Source organism: Leptinotarsa decemlineata, unplaced genomic scaffold, assembly GCF_025532065.1.
Source record: "Leptinotarsa decemlineata unplaced genomic scaffold, Ldec_3_MD MMD2_P_RNA_scaffold_12, whole genome shotgun sequence".
Taxonomy (NCBI): Eukaryota; Metazoa; Arthropoda; class Insecta; order Coleoptera; family Chrysomelidae; genus Leptinotarsa; species Leptinotarsa decemlineata.
Window position 1 is genome coordinate 14894798 of NW_027412526.1, and position 23251 is coordinate 14918048.

At 34.9% G+C, this 23251-nt stretch overlaps 1 protein-coding gene across 1 annotated transcript in view; it reads left to right on the forward strand.

The window, feature by feature from the left end:
- The window catches only part of centrocortin (cerebellar degeneration-related protein 2-like), a 420172-nt gene that overhangs the window by 62404 nt on the left and 334517 nt on the right, over positions 1 to 23251 (forward strand). The gene's annotated exons all lie outside the window — the stretch shown is intronic.

A 23251-nucleotide genomic window follows, 5' to 3' on the forward strand; every position in this document is an offset into this window, starting at 1 on the left:
TAACCAATCATCACATATAATTGTTTCTTTGGATGATCTGGTAGCATAATCAGCTATATTTTGTCGGCTGGGTACCCATTGCCAATCTTCAAATCTGCTTATCTCCTGAATTTCACCTATGCGAAGAGCGATACATTGTTTGAAAGATCTTTCATCTGCTCTTATCTATCCTAGAACACATTTAGAGTCTGTCCAAAAATACATTCTATTGATGATTATTTCCAGTTCTAATTTAATTGTCTCCGCCAGTCTGCTTCCCATAACTGCGGCTTGCAATTATAACCTTGGAATTGAAAGCTGCTTTAGAGGTGAAACTCTCGTTTTCGCAGCGATTATGGAAGTCTCTATTTGTCCTCTTTCAATACTCGAAGATAACATACTGTGGCAAATGCCTCCTCGCTGCTATCACAAAAGGTGTGGAGTTCGATTCTATCTGCTCCGGGGATCAGAAAACTGTAACATCTTGGTAATTTGTAGTCCGCTACTTTCCTCAGATCTTTCAACCATCTTTGCCAAGGCTTGATCAATTCTTCCGGTAAAAAACTATCCCAGGAGATTCCAGAACGCCACATCTTCTGCATCAATATTTTACCTCGTATAGTAAGTGTTGATATTAAGCCAAGTGGATCGAACACGGACATAATGTACTTGAGAACATTTCTTTTGGTAGTTTTTTCATCATGAACATGTCCGATATCCAATTTGAAAGAAAAATAGTCATCATCGGTATTCCACCAAAGTCCCAAAATACGATGGAATGAAGTTTCACCAATGATCCTTGAATGGGCCAATACAGCTCCAGATTTAAGACTTTCTCGTATAATCTGAGAGTTTGTCATACAGTTAACTATTTCGAAGCCTCCATGCAGTGTATGGGCTTTGAAGATTTTTTCAACATTGACCGTGGAGTGACCAACCTAATTTACACTTGGTAGCTACAAGTAAGTTATCTACTCCACAACGTATTTGTCTGGGTAATATCAAATGTATATTGTCCTGTCCAATCAGGATGACAGGTTTTTCTCGTTGAATATCCTGAATTGGGATATCCTTCAAATGAGAATATTTTCTCCAATCAGCCATTCTGATTTCTTGTTCTGGAAGTGACAGATTTCTAATAGTTCGAACTCCTTTCAAAGTGAATTTTTTATCTTCATCATCAGTTTTTGATATTTTCAAGTTCAGTCTCATTGAATTTTGCTGTATCGAATGATTTTCATTTGCCCCCTGAAGGCAAAGTGATTCTGATACACCAGAAAGTTCTAATTTATCATCTATCTCCTGGTCTAACAGCGTTACCGTGGATGCTTCATCGCATAATGCCTAAACTGACAAATGTCCAATCGGTCCATATAATTTGATTGGAATTATCCTCATTAAAATTTTGGTGTTTGATATATTTTTCATTGCATAAACTATTTCAGAATTATTTTCCACGGACGATTCGTTGACGTTAACTTCCAGATTTCTAGAAGGTAAGTCTTTATGTAGTAACTGATGATGATATAGTTTACAGTAATTTTTGCCACACACCTTTCTGTATCTGCACTTAAACTTTTGGTGTTTACTTCCTAGACAAGAAAAACATAACTTTTTATCAGTTACAACTTTCCACCGCTTATCTATATCATCAGCTTGCATCTGTGGATAAAAGTTATCATGACATTTTTTGTCACAGTAGTTGCATTTCTTCTCTTTCATTTCGGAAGTACTGAGAAGTCTTTCATGTTTTCTGCCTTCGTATGACCTTTGTACATTGAGTAAAATTTCTTAAAACATTAGTGATAGTTTCACAGAGTAATTGTATATCTTTGTTATTATTGGAGTTATCAGTTTCCGGAACAATGAGAGTGTCTGTTTGACCTAATCCATCTGGAATGTCATTTATCCATTTTACTATTTTCTCGTGTTTTGATATTTCACTCAGGTTTGTTCGTGAATCTTCATGAAAGTTGGTTTCATCAATACTTTTTAACTCTGCATTTTGAAGGTCTTCTTGCATTTTTAGAAGCCGTAAATTGTTCTCTATATGCCGTTTTTTCTCTTCTAGCTCATACTCGACTCGTCTGCTCTCTTGTTGTAATTCTTGACTACATTTTTCCATTTCAATTGCATTTCTCTTTCTCTCCAAACTTGCAATACTATGCTTGGATTTGTTTGTTGGTCTAGTCGTAGTAGAACGTATCTCAGTAGATTTAGTCGATTTCTTGGAGACCTTGTCACTTTCTATCACAACTTGATTAGGGTCAGGCATTTCGATATTTTCCCTGGATTTTGAAGACTCAGATGTTAGTATTTTTTCAGATGCGTTTATGAGGGGATGGATTAATCACTGCTGTTACACCAAATCTGAGCGGAACACCGAATCTCTGTGGCCAAATATAATCCGTTGATAGGCTTCTATTCAAACCAGCGGTGGTGCGTCTTTGGCTTAATTTTCGTTCTTCCTCCATTTGGCGATCACGTCGGGGTCACCAATGTTATTTCGTATCAAACTTTCGTGCCAAAAAAATATCCAATTTTTGTCAGGACAATTATTTTATTGACAATGTCAAATTGCATTAAAACTCTTTTTTTCAATAATACCATAACAACAATAATTCAACGGTAATAAGATCAAGAAAATAAATAAATAACTCAAAACTAATCAAATAATCAACAAATTCCGAACATCGTATTAAACAAAAAAAATTAATATAATTTCCAACATGGTCATCAGGGTCCTACGGATATTAAACTCCAAATATTGGGACAAAAATATTGACAAAAAATATCTAAAATTAGTCAATATCTTCAAAGACGAATACACACAAGTAGATTTTGAAAATGAAAACACTCTCCAGAAAACCGTCACTCCATAAGAATTGCAATCTAATATAATATACAAGATTTCATGTCAAGATCGTAATGCAACTCACATAAGACAAACAAAAAGTTATCTCGAAGAAAGAATAGCCGAAAACAAAACCAAGCAACTTGATGTTTCCTACAACAAGGTACACCAATTCGATTTTGAAAATGCCGTTATTATTGTTGAAAAATACAATCTAGGAAAAATACTCTCACGTGAAATGATTGAAATCAAAGAAAGCAACAGTAGTGCAAATGAAACATCAGACATGAAAAATCTGAACGCATGGTACTGGGGTTCAATATCAAGCATTTCTTTCTCATTACCATTTAGGGATATATACCCTTCAATAATGAAGTTCTGTGCTTATATATAATAAGAAGTTGGCAAAGTTTGTATAATTAACGATAAGAACCACAAATGCCAAATTTAACAGTTCATAGCTAGCAAGACAATTGATGCAATGAAATCAAGAGGAAAAGTATTCATGGTGCATATCATATTATTTTTTGGCAGTAGCAAAAACGAACTGAGGCGACTTGCATCAAAAATTTCAAAGGTACTACCTGAAGTTCGAATTCTTATGCTTTTAACATGCTCTCATTTATTTATTGTGAAATTTTATAACTACAAACTGATTATTATTGTAACATTTCAGCACCCATGATTATGGTTTAATAATGAACCGAAATGTTGGGTTAAATTAAAACAGTTTTGAATGATCAAGGCTTATCTTTCCACCAGTTTTATCCTTGAAAATTAATGTTGGCTTCATTATATTCTCTACTGATCCATATAATATCATTGCTGCATGGGTGTAATTGGAGATTTTACAAAACTGTTGTTGAATTCAAAAATTGGAATGTTATGTGTTGACATTCAAGTCAGAACACTTGATTAGTTTTCATTTGCTCAAAACGGTCTGTGCTATATTCGTTTTTCTTATAATTTCTCATTGTCACCTAGCTTTTTATGTATTTTTATGACTTGTCTTGAACACTCCTAGGCCAATTGAAAATAGTAATAAAGAATTGATTGCCCAATATTTCTATCGATTAATAGATGTAGCTACGTGTTGAAATTAGAACTTCAAATCTAGCACTCGGGGCTACACTATACAAAAAAAGCTATCACCTATCGAAGGAAAATTATCTCCACCGACATTCCATCTCATTTCATTCTGGTTTCGAATTCCATAAATGCCAACACAATGAAGAATGTTCCTTGTTGTTACCTGTAAACGTGAATAATTACAGATTCGTATCAGATCGTATTATATATTTATGTTGAGAGGCATTGCTGTGAATGTGAATGGACGTGTTTGTATGATTGTATTACGTTCAAAGAAAACTGTTATTTCAAAAATGCGTGAGCAGCATGAATGGTTCTATGTTCCTCGTATCGAAAGCATGTTTATGGTATGGTGTCCACTAGGTTTTTATTTGATGCCATGGACTTTTGATCAATTTAATAGATAGGAGAGATAAAATTGCTACTAGATTTGACAATCATATCAGATAAAACTATATTTTTATCGAAAGTTCTGGTAATGGTTGATAATGAGAGTAAAATAATTTTTTCCATGAAGACCAATACATTCCAATAAAACAAAAGTGTGTGTTGTGAGATATCATCAAAATTTTGTACTCGTTTAAAAGATATATTGATGTCATTATGTGTGGAATATAACATCTTTCAAATGTCCCTCACGGCTTGAGGCCGAGACAATTTTCTTCATACACCTCTCCGATCCGACTCCGGTTTGATTTTGTCCCAAAAGCGGATCGATGGAGGATCGCCAGTGGGTAATCACACTTGTCATACATGCTTCCGACTTCTTTCCGATTTACCGCTCCGGATTGCCACCCTCGCCAGTAACGATTCAGTGACGATAATAGCAACTGCTATTTAGCCATTATGGCACTCTGAAAGAAGGAGATGAAGAATATCGGAGAGGTCTCATAGAGAACAGAGGTACAGCTCTTTAGTCTGGTCATACAGAACTGGATATTTTCTGACTTTTCCAAAAAGCTCCTCTGATTTTAATGACTTTTTCAAATTTAATTTGAAGAAAACAAAAAACTCAAATATCATACAAACTCCAAGCGATACGCGTCCCGCAGCTATAGAACAAATAGACTGCACGATCGGATCATGATCGGATACAGGAACGGAGTCGGGTGGGAGCGGGGTTGGCCACGTATCGGAACGATGGACTACTCTATTCGGACTAAAGTACCATTTTCCTCTCAGACACTCGTCCGACTGTATGATGGGAGTCGGATCTGAAGGGTGTATGACAAGTGTGTCCCGGCCTTTATCCGCTGTGCTTTGTGGCGTATTTGCATACACCTGCGACTTAAAATTCCACAGGACAGGGGTGGCCTGGCCAAAGTCGTTCTCAAAGAAATATGTAGCGATGACGCCATCAGCCCATAATCCTCACCAAACAGTGAATTTTTTGGGATGTATTGGACGCTCTTGGATCTTATGTGGATTGGTATCATCCCAAATTCGACAATTTTGTTTGTTCACGTACCCATTCATCCAGAAATGGACCACATCGCCAAACTTCATCATCTATGGTCTTCTAGCTTCAGATCCTCCTGCCCAGTCTCACAGATAGCGGAAATGTTTTCGGCAGATATTGCGTCTTGTCGACGTACGGGTGTTGGTCGATCTTTTACTGAGCCAGTTGAATCAAATTTATCCACAACATTAATAATAATAATAATAATAATATACTTTATTGTCATTAAGAATAAATATTGTGGACAAAGCTTGTAAAAAGTACATACAAATGTAAATATAGAAATATAAAATGTGAATATATTGCGAATAGTTCTTCCGATAGGACGATTATGGCAACCGTACGTTGGGGACAATTGAATTTTTATTTCAGTTGCAAAATAGCAGTGATTATTTTTTTTGATATGAAGTCTACGTTGTTTTCCAACACGTTTGATCCATTATGTACCTATAGAATAGTATTGACAAAAGTATCGTACATAAAAAATCTTCCTAAAAATGAATTCGTTCGGACTCCGCCGCAACCTTTAAGGGTTTATTGTGGCTCACACCTATTCACACTCGGCCAAATAAACCCAGTTTCTTAACGAAGCCGATTAGTTTGTATGGTGAGTGGTCTTTCAGGTCAGATGGTGAGAGTACGGATCTGCCGAACTCAAAGAACCTGATTCGGTTCCCAGCGTGGCAGGCACAAAGTATATGCTCTGCAGTTTCATCGTTTTCCAGACAGAGGCGACACACACTGTCTTCCGACAGTCCAAGTCCAGTTTCGACGAAATAGTCAACTTATATCTGAAAATTTTAATTGGTTTGGAATTTTTTAGTCATATTTTACAATGAAGATTTTTTACAGTTATCTTTTAAATAATTCATATCACCACGAAAAATTAAATTATTAAAGTTTTCCAGTTCGATTGTTTTATTTATTTGTTTTTCAACAAATGTTTTATTATACTCACTTGATAGTGGATATCTTGTAGACATGAATTATTCGAATTGTTTTTCAATACTCAAAGCACAGCATTCGGAGTGCATTTCAATGGAAGAATTGTTTGTAACTTTGAATTCAACTTATTGTGAAACGAGCATTAACACAACATCGTGGATATGATTATGTCTGAAAAAATATGTTGCTGAAACATAATTATTGAAATGTATTGAGTTGACATTCAAATCAGGACATTTAATTAGTTTTCATTTGCTCAAAACGATCGTTATTTGTAGAATTCTAGACACATTTTTGAAAGTGAAGAGTTTTGGATTTCTACTTCTCCATCTTTATACAAAAAATGTGAAAAACTTTCATAGAAAGAAAGCAATTAATTCCAAAATGAATTCCTTTCAATGATTTGTAGGTAATGCAAAGAAGTAACTTTTAGATACAAACTGGAAAAAATCCTCTCTTAACAACTACTTCCATATAAACATTGAATTACACGAAAGAAAAAATACATCCGAAACAACAAATTCCATATGAACATTGAATTATACAAAAAACACTTTTCTCTATTCACTTTGTACTCCAAACATTCGTTATGGAACTGATTAAGATGTCATTCATACGATTGCTATACAATGTAGTATAAAAAATAGACAAATTTCACTTACTGGGAACACTGTCGTCTGTGTTTGGGAATAATACACTTGCCTTTTTGCTTCTTCAACACCAATCTGGATAACATTACAAGATGAAGCAATCAATTTATTTATAACATTACGAAGCATCGATATCATTGAGGATGTGTTCCATGTGAGTGAAATTTCAACTCTTCTATATATAGGGTCTTCCAAAAGGGACTTCCGAACTTTGACAATTGTTAACGGCCATCTTGTTAAAGCTTCATCTGTCAAATAAGTTCAGTCTGTCTTGCCTAATCACCATGGACGCATATAGTATTCGTGTTCTGTTCGCTGCTTCTCCCATTTTACGGCCGCCATAATCGTTCTGCCGAAAGGACTATTCTCATTGTGGTAGATAAATTTGAGTCCACTGGTTTAGTAAACGATTGACCAACACTCGCACGTCGACGAAACGCAAGATCTACCGAAAACACCGCCGCTGTCTGTGAGAGTGTGCAGGAGAACCCAAGGCAGTCGATTTCACGTCGTTCACAAGAACTCGACCTTTCGCAGACCACAACTTGGCAAATTTTGCGTCGTGACTTGGGCCTGCACCTGTACTAAATTCAACTGACCCAGAAACTGAAGGTAAACGATGTGTGTTCGCTGAATGGCTTCTTGAGCAGTTGGCAAATGACCCTAATTTTCATCGAAAAATCATTTTCATGAATGAATGGGTACGCGAACAAACAAATTTGTCGAATTTAATAAGACCTCGGTTTTCCAAAAGAAAGTTATCTTCATATTGAAACTTTTATAATTTTGTAAGTATTGATTCAGCAAACGTTTGAAAAATACAAGATTAGTTTGATGGGCTTACCAACACAAACATTCTCTTGGAAGATACAGATAAACAAACAATTTTCAATTAATTGGAACGAAATATAATTCACCTGGCCTACAAAGGAGGTTTTACCGTTCTCCACATTAATATTAAATACACAGGCAGCTATGATTTAAATGGTTTAATTGAATTAGAACATTACTGATCTGGCTCTTAAATATTAAGAATTGAAACATTTACACGCTTCATGCTCGCTGCCCGCACTAATTCTACATTCGGACTCATTACCATCACATGCCTCTACAATAATAATGACAATTTAACATCCATGTAACGTAAATTACTTACTCTGTTCCTTCGTGAGATTCGAAGATTATCTGGCTTTCTTCAAAACACCAAAGCATTTCTCAAGGTCCATTGAACTTTTTTATTGTACACGGTTGTTGTTATAGTTTCAGAATATTACCTATGAAAAACTTTTCATGAAGGAGATTATTTTAGAGAAAAACGAGTAACATAATGATGTTGGGAACGGATACTAAGCTTATTTATACACGCCTGTATACATAATTCGTGAATATGCATGAGTATCTCCAGTTAAAAATTCCATATGTCTCCATATGCCTTTCACAATGTCTCAATATGAAGAGTCCATGTGAGTTTGTAGTCCAATGTGTGGCCTGGCATTTTAGTCGAAGTACAAGATTCAACTTTGCAGATCCTTGTTTTCGTAGATAACAAAATGTGCCGGTGAGTTACTATTCGAGAACTCAGTTTATGCTGTTTAAGATCTGTTGAGTATCAAGTGATTTTTTGTGTCCATTTGTTCATATACCTCTTGGGTTCTTAACTTCAAAGTCTTTACACCAAGTTTTCTAACTATGAAATTGGTGTCATCTCCATATAATACGTTTGAATTATTGACAGTCAATGAAAATATTCTGTCACATCATTAGCATACAACAAAAAACATAAAGGGTCCAATATTGAACCCTGTGGAATACCCTGCTTACTGGGTACTACTACTGACTGGTAGTATTTCCAACTCTGATACCTGACCTCTATTTTTCGAAAAGAATACCATCAATTCTAGAGCAACGCCTTTTACACCATGTCTTCCTAATTTCCATAACAGCAACTCATGCTTCATGCAATCGAAGGCTCAGGAGAAGTCTATGACGAATCCAAAAATATGGATTAGACCACTTTGCCGAACCATCGCCGGAAAATCAATAGTCTTGATTGTAGTTATGATGATAGTCATATACAAAGAATGGATTTAATCGAATAGGTGAATGAATGTCCTTACGATGTCATCGATGACATAAGTAGATCAAACTTATTCCGTGACTATACAAATCGTAATTCATGAATGAATTGTGTGTATTTTCTATAATGTTATCCAATTTGGTACTGAAGAGCCTTAAGGCAAGTGTCTTATGGCGAAACATCGATGTATACCAGTGAGGATGACAGTGTTCCATGTAAGTGCAATTTATTACCACTCATTAAAAGTAGAACTCCTGTGAATGATATCTGAATTTCATTCCATAACGAATGTTTGGAATACAAACTGAGTAGAGAAAAGTATCTTCTGTATAATTCAGTGTTCATGTAAATGTATTTGTTTCGAAAGAATATTTTTTTCTTTCGTGTAATTCAATGTTTATATGAAAGTAGCTGTTTCAGGATGTATCAAGATGGAGTAGTAGAAAGCCAAAAACTTTCTTTCCCCAATAATAATTATGTTATACAGAAATTATCATTAAAATTTTTTTTCTAAAAATATTAGGAATGTTCCAAAAGAGACTAGTTTTTTATATGTAAATCAATATTATTGGCACGAATGAATGAAATGTTTGTATGAATTTCAGTTTTCAACATTCAAATTTGGAAAAACTGAAATTTATATAAGGTTTCTTAATTTATCCGTGATTGTAACATATCGGAGTTTCATGGTTAATATTTATTTTCCTTCAATACATTGATGCATATAGCCATTACTACGTGGTAAGAGATAATTGACTTCATCTTCTCCAATAACACTCGTATCTATCGTTGATTCATACCTGTCGGTGTATAGTTTTCATTTAGAATGACAAAAAACCTCACGCAATGTCCTAAACTGTTTCGGCTGGCATATCATCTTTAGAACTGTTTCACACTTATTCATACGATTCTGTTCGGTTCCATTTGTTTTCGTTTTTTTTTTCGGTCGCTGCCGACAAATGTGAAGCAGTGTGTCGGTTTCAGTGCTTGATATAAACCGTAAAGCAATGAATATTTCTTGACACGAAATGCCGACACATTTTTCTTCAAAAGGTTTCTTGAAGTTCAACTCTTGTCCAGGGACTGGAAAGTCATGGAGGTGTTCATACACGTACTATCCAGTTTCTGTTTTCACATGGCATTGAAGACACTTTATCTGTGAATCATCTGAATATTTTGTTGACATACTAAGATGACTGAAAATGTCAAAATAAATATCGCGGAGAGAACGTACTAAAAAAAATAAATATTCTGAACTAAATTAAAAATATTCACCACTCTTTTGATATTAAACGATTTTTTTTTCAAAGAAAGTGCTTGATATAATATGCGGTCAAACTAGACGTTTTCCACCTCTTGAAAACACTGCCTGACCATATAAACGCTTTCATACAACCATTATTGAGAAAAATGTAGAGCAATAACCTACCAACAAATTGAGATGTCTAAAGAAATGAACTTTAAATGTTCAAGCCAGTCTCGAATATACCTACACAGTGAGTTGAATGAACTGACGCCTATCAGAAAACAACTACTCCCCTGGCTAATGCCATGAAGGGCGTTGGATTATATCCGACAGGCGTCAGTGCAGGAATCTCCACAGAAAATTTCCTGCATATGCAATTGGCAATACAACTGAAAGAGTTGACCTTCAATTTTGGAACGGGCACACTTGCAGACCGGTTTCGGGCTCGTTAGCCACTCATCAGTGCTAGATAGTGGCAATGATATTCCATAACTGAAAATCGGAATTCTTTCAGAGTATTTCATTCCCCTTCCTAAGTTGGAGCGAATAACAAAATGTCACTCCATCTAGTGGATGCATATCCGTAATTTGCCCAATTCCTCTGAATAAGGAAGAAAAACTTTTTTATAAGTCAGTGGGCTATGCTTGAAGACTGGCAGTAAACAAAACTAAAGAAATTAACTTTAAATGTTCAAGCCAGTCTCGAATATACCTACAATTGACTGACGCCTATCAGAAAACAACTATTCCCCTGGCTAATACCACGAAGGGCGTTGGATTATATCCGACAGGCGTCAGTGCAAGAATCTTCACAGAAAATTTTGTTCTTCGCTCCAACTTAGGAAGAGGAATGAAATACTCCGAAAGTATTCCGATTTTCAATTATGGAATATCACTGACTTTAGGTCAATGTTTAAAGTTCATATCTTTAGATTTGTTTACTGCCAGTCTTCAAGCATAGCCCACTGACTAATAAGAAAAAATTGAGATATACCTACTTATCTTAAATTACTGAAATATTGTAAAGTCACACCCAAAAAACTTATGTAATTCTAACCCACCTCTGAAGAAGCTTAAGTCTCACACAAACAAACAATACCGAAGCATGTATTAAAACTGAACAATTAATGATTTCTTTCAATTCATCTCGATGAAATAATTCGAGTCCCGACATTGCTGTTTCGGAAGGATCTTTTCTGCACTTACGAGGGCTATACCCCGAAAACGATCTGTAAGTAATCATTCGATTGATTTCAGTGAGCTTCTGCTGCTAGACGCATGAGAAGTTTCAGAAATAATTTTCTTTGCGAGGAAATAGAAATGTCTGTCGAATATAATTGAATATTCATCGTAGTGTTATTCATGGAAGTAGTTGCTTCTTCATTTGGCATTTGCTACAAGCTACTATGTTGAAACGTTGGGAGGTTTCACCCACAGCTGGATATTGTCTGTGGAGGGTCCTGCGACATGGCGGGATTCTTGTAAACCCCTTTTTCCAGAACATATAATCCGTACGGTTATTTCAATATTTATACTATTAATCTACAGCTACAGCCACATACCACACAAGGCGGTCAAATGAACTGAATCTACCAATTCCAAAAACACGTTTGGTTCAAAACTCGTTGATATATAATGGAATCAGGATATACAATAAACTTCCCAATGAAATCAAATATACTCCTTTTATCATATTCAGAGAGAAATGTACAAAATTATCAGGTGATAAAGCCTATTTTGACCTACAAGAAAGCGATGCCCTGTATGTGTGGGAATTGTAATTGTACTGTGTGTGAAAAACATATTTTTATTCGTTGCCCTAATTCTTGTCATGTAACTTTTGCATATGTATGTATTTGTAGTTTATATTTCATTTCAATCATTTACATTTTATACATTTATACTTCACATCTTATACTTCATGTTTATATTAATTTATGACATTATGTTTGTAACAAGAATTTTATTCTTAAACAATAAACATATTATCAATCAATCAATCATGTTCAATCAATGTTCTTAGGTAAGTTTTTTAAAGTCCTCCTCATCCTACCATGCAATATCACATAATATATTGCATGGTACACAAGGTTTTAATATAGTGTTTTCTTATGATTAAGGTCCTGAATATCTTGGAATTGACGAAATATGTATAAAATACACCTTAAATAAAGGTAATAACTCATTTCCCTACGAAGATGCCATCGATAGGATCGACAGAAGACTCAAACCCCAAATATCTAGAACTGCCTTTGGGGAGCCACGTTTATCATTGATATTCGAGAATTGATTTCTCTGTCGATACCATATATGGCGTCTTCGTAAGGAAAAAAGTTATCACCCTTACTCACTTAGGCTTGTCCTTTTAGGACAGTTGACTCCAGCAATACATTTGCGGTTCAGCATAGCACTGCTGATAAGATGTGTGGCGGGTCGAAACAGCGCTGTCTGGTACGTTGTGTTTGCTTTTCAATGATTTGATGTTATTAGTGGAATTGGCCGCGGTGGTAGCGCGCCCGACTCACGAACAGAAGGCCGTGGGTTCGATTCCCGCCTCGTCCAGATATTTTTCTCGAGAGAATTTATCTGGTTGAAGCTGGGATGATTCTGCAACCGTGTTAGGAATCACACATTAAGAGGTAAGACCTCGTTAGTCCTTAGCTCGCACAAGTTTCTCAACTTCTGAGAGTTGTCGTTCGTATGGGGGCGACAGCTGTTTAACGGAAAACAGATTTTAAACATATTTTTTATTAGTAAAGTTAGCGATGCTTTTTTTTGTATTCGTAATACGAAATTCTTTCACAGTCGACACTCTACGTAGTGAAGTATCGTTAAGTTAACTGGAATTTTACTAGATCTAGACACTTAAAAAAAAATTGAATTCATAAGTTTATTTCGATTATAATTATATTTCTATTTCATATGGAAAAATAATAAAGAAAACGAGATACTGAAAATAACCAACAAAATTTTCAAGCATTCAAATATTCATGGAGATTACTGTCTTCTAACTACCTTTACTCACAGGTAGTTTTATTGATGTTTATTGTTCATTCTATAATTATTTTAAATGTGGCAAATCTGGAATGGTCAAATTTATTTCATTCAATGAATCTAGAATGAAAATTATTGTGTGCAACTATTCTCCAAATTATACAGGGCCATAACATAAAGTTTCATCAGAAAAAATGTCACCATACATAGTTTCAATATATACTTTATTTATTACATACAATTAAGTAAACAGGAGTAATTTTTCATTGATTAGTCAGATATTTTGGAAATTTGAGATTGAAAATTAAAAATATATGGTATATTTCAACTTGGCACCTGAACCTGCATTTACTTGTTTTTCCTTTTATCCACCTTTTAGAATGTACACGATACTAACATGTTAGAGTTGACCTTGAGATTCTTATGATGAAAATTTGTTATATACTTCAAACAACGCTCTCTCTCGATCAGTTTCTCAAATGAAATCACTAGGTGTATCCTGGTGCTATCGACCTTTTTATAGTTTTAAACTTTCGATTGTTAATAACATGAAAGGGATGGGTGGTCTCACTACCAAAAAAACATTTATTTCAATCAGACGCAGTTAATATTGTGAGTCATATTAATTAGTTATTGTACTTCTAATTATTTGTTGCCATCTACATACTTAATATCACAGAAATAATTATGAGATTTTCATCAGACAGTTTATAAAACCGCAAATAACTACAACACGTGTATCGCTATACAATAGCTTTCTCGAGCGTTTTCTTATATGTGTATTCCATACTTTGTGTTTCATACATATTTGTGATGCACTGTTTGGAACCTTTGGTGTAGTAATAAATATTACTGGAGTTTTATACCAACCCCAAACCGTTATTTCAACATCTGGACATGTGTTTCGATCACCAAGTGACCATCTTCAATAGAAAGATTCATCTTCCTTTGGCAGTGGTGGAATTTTTTCGTACACATATTATTAGTGAGAACTTTGGTATTCTATTTATGATAAAGAAAGGTCAAGACCTGTATCAATTTTCAGATCTGTGAATCATTATAAATTGAAAATCTATTCAGGCTGGATGAGTTATAACTTCCTCTATGTGATAAAATATTCGAATAATTTTTTTAATTTAATAGGGAAAGTTTTCAGCCAAATGTTCTTGAAAATGTGTCGTTTTTTCCTCATAGTGGTAATCATAACGCAGGATTAATTCTGTCTCAGTTTTTTCAACTACTAACTCATAGAAAATGTGGCGTTTTCCTTTCTGATAGTGAATCGTAAATGAAATCAACAAATGAAGAACATTAATCAACGGTTCAAGCAGTTTTCAACAGTTGAATGTTTTCATGAATTCCATTAGTTCGGAAGTCCATTATCTAACATGATATAAAATGATTTGAAATAATTGAAAGAATCAATTTATTAAAAAGAATAGTTGAAAATAACAATTATATTAAGCAAAGAAACCTGAACTGAAATTACAAAAAAATACAAGCAACAATTAAAAATTGAACAATTGAAAAAAATAAAAATTGAAAGATTTCAAGACAAGTCACTTCACGACGATTCAATTGTTTATCCACAATGGTCTTCGGGTGATGACTAGACATATTTTTACGAACTATAATGAAATTTATCCACCATGAAATATTGTCAACCACCTTCAAACAAACGTTAATTGTTTTCATGTTTGTACGAGGAAATTCAAATAGAGGTGGATGTAAGTTAACATTCAAAAGTGCTGGAATTATGGCGAATGGACACATTTGCCACCCACCACTCCGAAAGAGAATCCGCATTGGGTCAGAAAATTTGATAAACAAACCATATGGTCAATAAATATGAGAAGGCATAATTGTGGTTCAGATTATAGAGTCACTTTTCTTAAGTAAGCCGGCGAAAGGATATATTGAAAGAAATTTCCTCCGAAAAGATAAATTATCGGAAAATGTACCGATTATCACCAGACAGGCTGTTTTACCAATATACCGCGCACCTCCACAAGAGAAATCGGTTAATGTTTTTGAGCGGGTGGCGTACAAATAAAAAATAGGAAGAAACAGACCCCATTCAGCGGTTAGTAATATTCCCAGATGACCCCCATAAATTTTAATCTGTGGGAATACGTTAGAGGTCTATCAAGAGAAACCAACGACACAAGAAGACCTGGTAAGTAAACTTATAGAAATGTTACAAAATCAATTTTAATTGAAGAAAATATAGAGTTAATTCATGCATAACACAAAATAATAGATTGAACATTCCTTTGATTAACGATTTTCTTCAAGAATAAGATTCATTTCCGAAAGAAATTAGGTAGGCAAACCCTACATTTTTCGTAGACTCATAGTGTGTTGTTCTATTCTGGTGAAAAAACGGAAAAAATATTTTGTCAGTTCTGTATTGGTAAAATTATGAATGGGTTATGAAAATGAACTATTTTTTTTAAAATTTGGTTTATTTTTTTGTTTCGTTCAATCCAATAGGAAATATTTGGTATTGAATGGACCTATTTCGTGACATAAATTCCATCATAACTTTAGAACCACCCAGTACAAACATGAAAAACTCAATAAGCCACACGTTTATTGAACACCCTGTATTCTGGTAGTATTTTTTTTTTTAGAAGAAAATGGATGGCATGAACTGAAATTCTTAATAATTTTCATAATTAAATGGTTCAACAAATTAGAAAAAGTAGCTACGAATGAAAAGAAAACAACGTAGAGAAAATTTCTGGACACTTTAACACAAAAAGATGATGAACAATCCTACTCCGATTTCGGAGCAATTCTCCTCGTTAGTGCAAGACGGAACCCACAAAAACAGCAGTGTTGGGTCTCGACTGGGATTGTATCTGTTTAAGTTAAAATAGTTCAGTTTCGCGAACAAAATATCAAACGAAAAAAAGCATCCGAAAACTGCAATCAAAATAAGTCTGACGACTATTTCGAAGAAATAGATCGTTTTGATATTGTAGATAATACTAATAAAAACGGAACAAATCTGTCAAGAAAGCTTATTCATCGACATTCGATACATGACACAAAACATGAAACTCTTCACAGTTTGGCAAATGCCCAAGGCAAATCCCACGACGAATATTGAACTACAATATGCAAATGCAAATTCACTTCACCAGACGGACTTGCATATCTCTACAACAAGTACACTTATTCTCGAAACTTTTCCACACATTGCTTTGATATATTCCAAGGTGTAGCTCACTGTATGATATCCCACATCACGGTAGCAATTCTTTTATAGACCGATATTACCTAAAATGGTTCTTGAGGGAGTGAGAGAAATTTTCACACATTTTCACTTGAATGACTTCCTCGACATCATTATCAGAAAGTAGCAGCGAAAGTAAATTAACGAGTACCTAAATCGAAGAATGAGTTTTGCCGTATATGGAATTGTCGAGCACCATTCAGAAGGCGGGGTAATCACTGTCGCGATCAGTCTTGTATCTGTGCCCATTGTTTTTTTATTGATGAGCAAGGTTTTTGGATCACAGAGTACAATGGTATTTCAGTGTAATCAGGTGGATTATTTAATTAACATATCATTCGGAATTACGAAAAAAGTAGTTTTTGGAGAGGTCAATATTAGGAATTTTTCTGGGTTTTCCATTTTTTCATCAGTGAAGGATACTCCTAACAAAGAATTTTTTGCTCTCGTCTGTTTATTTATTTTTATTAATTTTTGAGAATTTCTGGCTGGATTGGCATTGTTTTTAATTTTTTTTTCATTTATGTGTGAAATTATCCTTTCACACATAAGATAATCACTTTCCTAACTCCAATGTAAATTTCAAAAATTTTGATTTGATTTAAAAAAATAGGTTAGGGCATAAGAACTGAAAAAAACTTCAGAAAATCTTTCCAATTGAAATGATAAATTTCGTAACTCAAACTTTTGTGACACCGACATATTATTTTACTATTACAGTTATTTAAAATTATAATAAAATAGTTTATACAATTTTAATAACATCAGTTGATCTGTAACAAATTTTCAAAATATCGTCCTCTAACTTAGAGGACCCAATATAGAATCCACACAACGCTTTAAAACTCACCTTCCATTCTGCTGTAAGTTTCTGGGTTCTTTCAACTTGTTTTTCGATTCCAGTTTTTCTATCTTCGTATATTTGAACATATTGTGAACATAGTGAGTTACTGATGAATCGTGGAAGAGAGTCGTACGAATCGGGTTATTGAAAGGAATCGAGCGAAATGATTGTAAAATGATTGAACTTTATGGTTATCAAGGAGATTTACGAAACTGATAAACTAAGCATGAGTAATTGACGAGTCTCATAATACTATAGGTATTCTGGTCGCAGATATTTTCAATATGAATTTAGTGTCAATTATTTGTTTAAATAATAATTATTGATGAAATTCACTCGATTTATTACTACATCCGAAGAACTGAAGAAAAACAATATCAAGAAACATGTATTCATCCTAACAACCACAGTATATACTAAATAAATCTCATTCACCTAAAGGCTATGGTCTAAATTTCCACCGCCCTTTGAGCAATAAGTAAATGATGAAAAGTTACACATTGAACATTATTCTCTATTTCATTACCATCAGAAGTAACTATGGTTTTTATCAAGTCAAATCTTTGATGATGACAGATATTGTATAACTCTAGTGCTAAAGTATGGTGAGTTGAAATTATTTGTGCTTTCGATATTGCAGTTTCAACTACTTTTCCTAATGCAATGAACAAATCGTATAATTATATATTTTCTGGCATCAAAGGAGAAATTGATCATGATAGCTAGTGATTTTTACTGACAATAACTTGACTTCATTCAAAAGCGTATGAACATTCAGAAATTTCAATTGGAATTGAAAGAGATTTACTTTTTATTGCACTTTACCGAAGTTATTAATTAACGCTCAAGATAATGTATAATAGATCATGCTTCTTTTTTCCGGTAATGAAAAAATAGCAAACTGTTTCCTTATGTATCTCAATATTAGTAAATCTTGCGACGAATTGGCATTCCAAAATTGTATGTATACGTCACTAGTTATGACCTTTTTAGAAAATCTGGATCGCTGTTGACGTCACAACAATTTCTGAGCGATGCTCATGCAACGGTTTTTTTTGGTCAAAATTCAGCAATTTTGAAACGAACTTCGCTGCCATACTCTTCATTCTAAAATTTCCGGAAAAATTGAATGGCATTAGCCAACCAATATGCCGATATTATCAGTAACTTCTCTAATAGAGATTAGGCAATTCTCCATAACGATTTTCTTCACTTTTTCAATATTTTCATTAGTTGTTGATGAGCTGGGGCGTCCAGGGCGAGCGTCGTCATTCACATCTTCTCGACCTTCTGTGAAAAGCTTGTACCACTTGTGAACAATTTTCTGATTCAGAGTACAATCATCGTATGCCATTTTCAATATTTCAAATGGTTTTGAGCACGTATTTCCATTTTTCACACAAAATTTGATGCAAATTCTTTGATAAATTTTTTCCGATAGTACAAAATCGCCGAACACGCAAAACACTTCTAAACACCAACAAAGTAAACATGATAAATAGCTGAAATCGTGAACAAATGTTCGAAACGAGTATACCAACATAAAAAAATCGCTAATTGAAATTACGTGTCCGCAAAATTTGAACAATCATTAATAACGTGTGTCAATTTGTACAAGTCGTCTCCCGTGATATTACCTACACGTTTTCTTGAAGTATGATCTACTCAGTTTCACTTTTATTCTTCTATCATGTTTGTTTTTCCGTTGGCATGATTTTCGACTTGCTCTTTCATTCGGTAGGTATATTTTCAGTGTTTTTCTTTGAAATCTGTTTAGTAATATTAATATTTCTTGACCGTGTTACTTGGAAGTTCCTAATGTTTCACACCCATACAGTAGGAGACATCGTATCTTGTTGTTGTTTTTTCGTCTCTTACTTGGTTGGTGAAACGCGCGTTGAGAAGAGTATTGCAGTTCTGGTGTTTGAGAAAAGTGCTTGTTTTGGTTGAAGATCTTGATTTGTGTTTTTGTGCTGAATTGTATAGATCTTCATATATTTGTAAATATTACACAAGCTTGTCTTTCGTAAGCCTCTATGCCCCATGATAATACATGTCAATATAATCTTCTTTTGTGTTGATGATATCTTTTTAGAAGTTTGAGAAAATTGAAGAACATTATTATTTCTCAAATAGTTATCAATTTGCAGCTAAGAATTTAATATTTTTTTACTTACGCATTGAAATAAATTGCCTAGTATTTTGAAAAAAAATTGAAATCTGTTTTTGCGTTAACCAGCTTATGAAACCCCCATATGAAAACGACAGACCTCAAAAGTCAAAACTCGTGCGACATAAGAATTAATGAAGTCTCATTTTCAAACATAGGATTCTTCATCAAAAATCCCATAGTTTACATTGAACCAACGTTCACGTAGTGGTGGATTGGAATAGTAGAACAAACCACCCACGCTAAGCAATCAGCTACGGTAACTTCGCATTATTTTATGGAAAAAGAGGTATAATTTTATTGTTCAGTGGATGTATTGAGAAATGAACAAATTTCGTCCTCTGTTCCTCACATCAAGGTGTTTAACCAATACTTCCATATAGGGTCTTCCAATAGGGACTTCCTAACTTTGATAACGGTCATCTTATTGAAGATTCACCCGTCGAATGATTTGTCATTTATTCAGTTTGTTCTGCCATATCACCATGGATGGATATAGAATTCAACAACACGTCCAAATAATAGAATTGTTTTATCAAAATGGGCGTTGTATCCCGAAAAAGTCACTGTTTGGTCTGGATTTTGGGATGGCGGAGTCAACGACGTTGGCCATGCCATCACCGTCAACGTCGAGCACTATAGGTCGATGATCAACAACTTCTTTTAGCCTGAATTGGATTGGACATCAACGACATGTGGTTTCAACAGAATGGCGCTACGTGTCTGTCACACATCTTATGCCGCATTGGATATTATACTCACGTGGAGGTGATGTGAACTGGCCACCAAGATCGTGCGATTTAACCCCGTTAGATTTTTTCTTCAGTGGGTTTTCTTCAGTGGCAGGTTTATGTGAATAAGCCACAAACGGCAGCAGTCCTAAAAGCCAACACAACCCATGCCATCGGTAAAATTCAGCCTAATTTATGCGCCAGAGTCATGAAAAATTGGATGTTTCGGATGCGCTTTACCCAGAGAAGCCGTGGCGGACATTTGAACAATGTTATATTCCATTATATTCCACACATAATGGTATTAATATGTACTATCACACACTTTCTTTTTTTTTTTAATTTAAAGATAGAAGGTGCTTAATGAAAGACCCTATAGATGAGGTCATTATAAGGTTTTGTTGAATATCACTGAAAAAAAAATTCCATGTTCTATCCAATGGTTTCGTTGTCATCCGGTGTACATGTCTTGCAGAAACAACTTTTTTTCAGATATTCCAAAAACTCGATTCGCAATAGACTTATGTTCAATCCCTAATATTCAAGCAACTCTAAAAACAAGCTGATATGTATAATATATTACAATTAGATGATATATACTAGATCTTGTAGAGCATTGATAAAACGATTCTGGAGTATGGCCAACCAATAATATTGAAATAAAGGTTATAACATTGGGAACACGTGTGAATCGTTGTATTCATGCCACGTGCCACTATATGGGTGTCTGCAATATGCTGTGTAATGTCCGTTGTAAGTAGTCCCACTGTGATTTGAAAGTGCATATATATTATAAAGACGAGGAGCCACATTGTCTGCTGCATGACTGCTCATATCTAATCCATCTGAAGTAAAGTCAATGGAAACATTCAATTTGCCTCTGAACCTTTCCGTCGGAGAGAATCTTTTCAAATAAATTACTAAAATACGGGGAAACTTATGGATTGATAAGGACTTTGTTTGCACCTCGAACACATTGATTTTTCATCTCCATCCAGAGTTTCCTCTCTTGTGAAAGAATCCAAGCAATGTGACAAACTCACTTGGCCAGATCTTTGTGGTATGGGAAGGGACAAATCCAAGAAAGGATCAAAGGTTACTGATGAGTGTCCACAGTGTGTGCACTTCATAGTGGATTTTAATTGACCAACGAAATAGTCTACAATCTTGGAGTTGTTCATATTCAAATATCTCTGCCAGGACTCTTGTGCTTTTCCGTTATCGCTCAATTTTTCGTCAATCTCAGTTAAGATCGGTTCAGTTTTCTCAGTAATTTTGTTGAGATCCTCATGTAAACCTTCTAAAAGATATCGAAAGAATTCGTGGGCGTCTTGATGGGCAGAACTTATGTATCGAGGGGCAAATCTTTGAATCTGATTTTTGAAGTAGACTGTGTTAATTACTCTATCAGATGAATCTTCTGACCATAATTCCTTGATAACTTCTGCGAACGATTTGATTAAAATACCTTTCATATTAGAAATACTAGTATTGATATCTTCTATGTATGCATCCTTTTTCAGGTATTCCAGCAACCATCCCGTGTTTGATAAACATTGGATTATACTGTTCATGGAACAGGTGTTTCCAAGATTTTTTAAACCATTGAACCCAAGAGTTTTGATTGAAGAATGTATCACCGATCTATTGTTGCAACTACGTTTGCCACTACTATCTTCTTCTGAGTAAACACGGGTAGGATGATTCACCCCTTCATTGGACTGGTAGGATAAGGAATTCGAAGCAAAACTGCTCAAAACTGAATTAGATATTAGTTCTTTTGAGGGCTCAGCCAGAGGACCAAACTCAGCCTCATTTAGAGTTCCCACTTTCTTTTCTGTCAAAGATTGACGGTTTTGCTGCGAGTCTTCCACCAAACTGCACAATTCCAGTTCTTGCACTGTATGTACATGCCGATATATTTTGTTCATGGGAAACATTGATAATTCACTTAGGGTTTTTGATTGAGAAATTGAAGCTGCATTTCCTCTTTGAATCAGAATGCTAATTTTTTGAATCAAGAAAGAGGTAGCTCCTGGGTCATTCGTTTCTTTGGATATCCTAATGCCGATTTCACGAATGAACTCCAATGCTTGGGGGCCTAAGGTACCAAATATTTCGATTCCTATTGCATAAAAAATGAAATTATCTCCCAAATAATTGTATTTTCGTTTTTTTGACAATTCCGCTGATGAAGCTGCTGCACCGCTGGATACAGAAGTCGAATGAACGTGACAAGGAGCCAAAGTATCGACGCATGTGGAATCCCAGACAACCGGTTTTCCTTTCCGCCAAGGAATGAGAGTCATGCCACGTCATGCCACGTAAGGCACGTTTGCTGACATCATCTACAGCTTGATGACGGGAAAAGCGCTATATCTACAACTCAATCAATGATATCCTCGGGTGTCTACTTCTACTCCACACTTGCATTTGTGTTGAAAAGAAATATTGGAACCTAGTCGAAGGCCTACAGCAACTCTAAAAGATTCATTGTCTAATAATGTACCAAGGGATGAAACTGGTACGGCATCCAACCAAGCACCTGCATGTTTTGACGACACTGCTTTTATACGTGCCTTATCTATAGGAGATTTAACCAAGTTTAACAAATTATTTAAGGCATTTCTTACAAGAGGACTATCCCAGGTTTGTTGAAGATTTTTTCTGGTTCTTGGTGCTTCTAGATTAGTTCGTGAGATCCATAGTTGTTCGGCCTCGCTCAAATTGTTATCCGATGGAAAGGAGGATGGTGAAATTGAATCTATCACATTGATCACACTATAACTCGAAGAGGGGAAGGTAGGTAGTGAAAGATCAGTGATTGTACGAATGTACGACGAGTTTTTGTAACCAAATGAAAGGAATTTCTACCAGGATTCGATGGAATTGTATTTGATACATTCATCGATGGTATTCGAGAGGACAGAAGCAGAAAGGAATCTAACAGCTTTCGGTATCCTCTTAGAAAT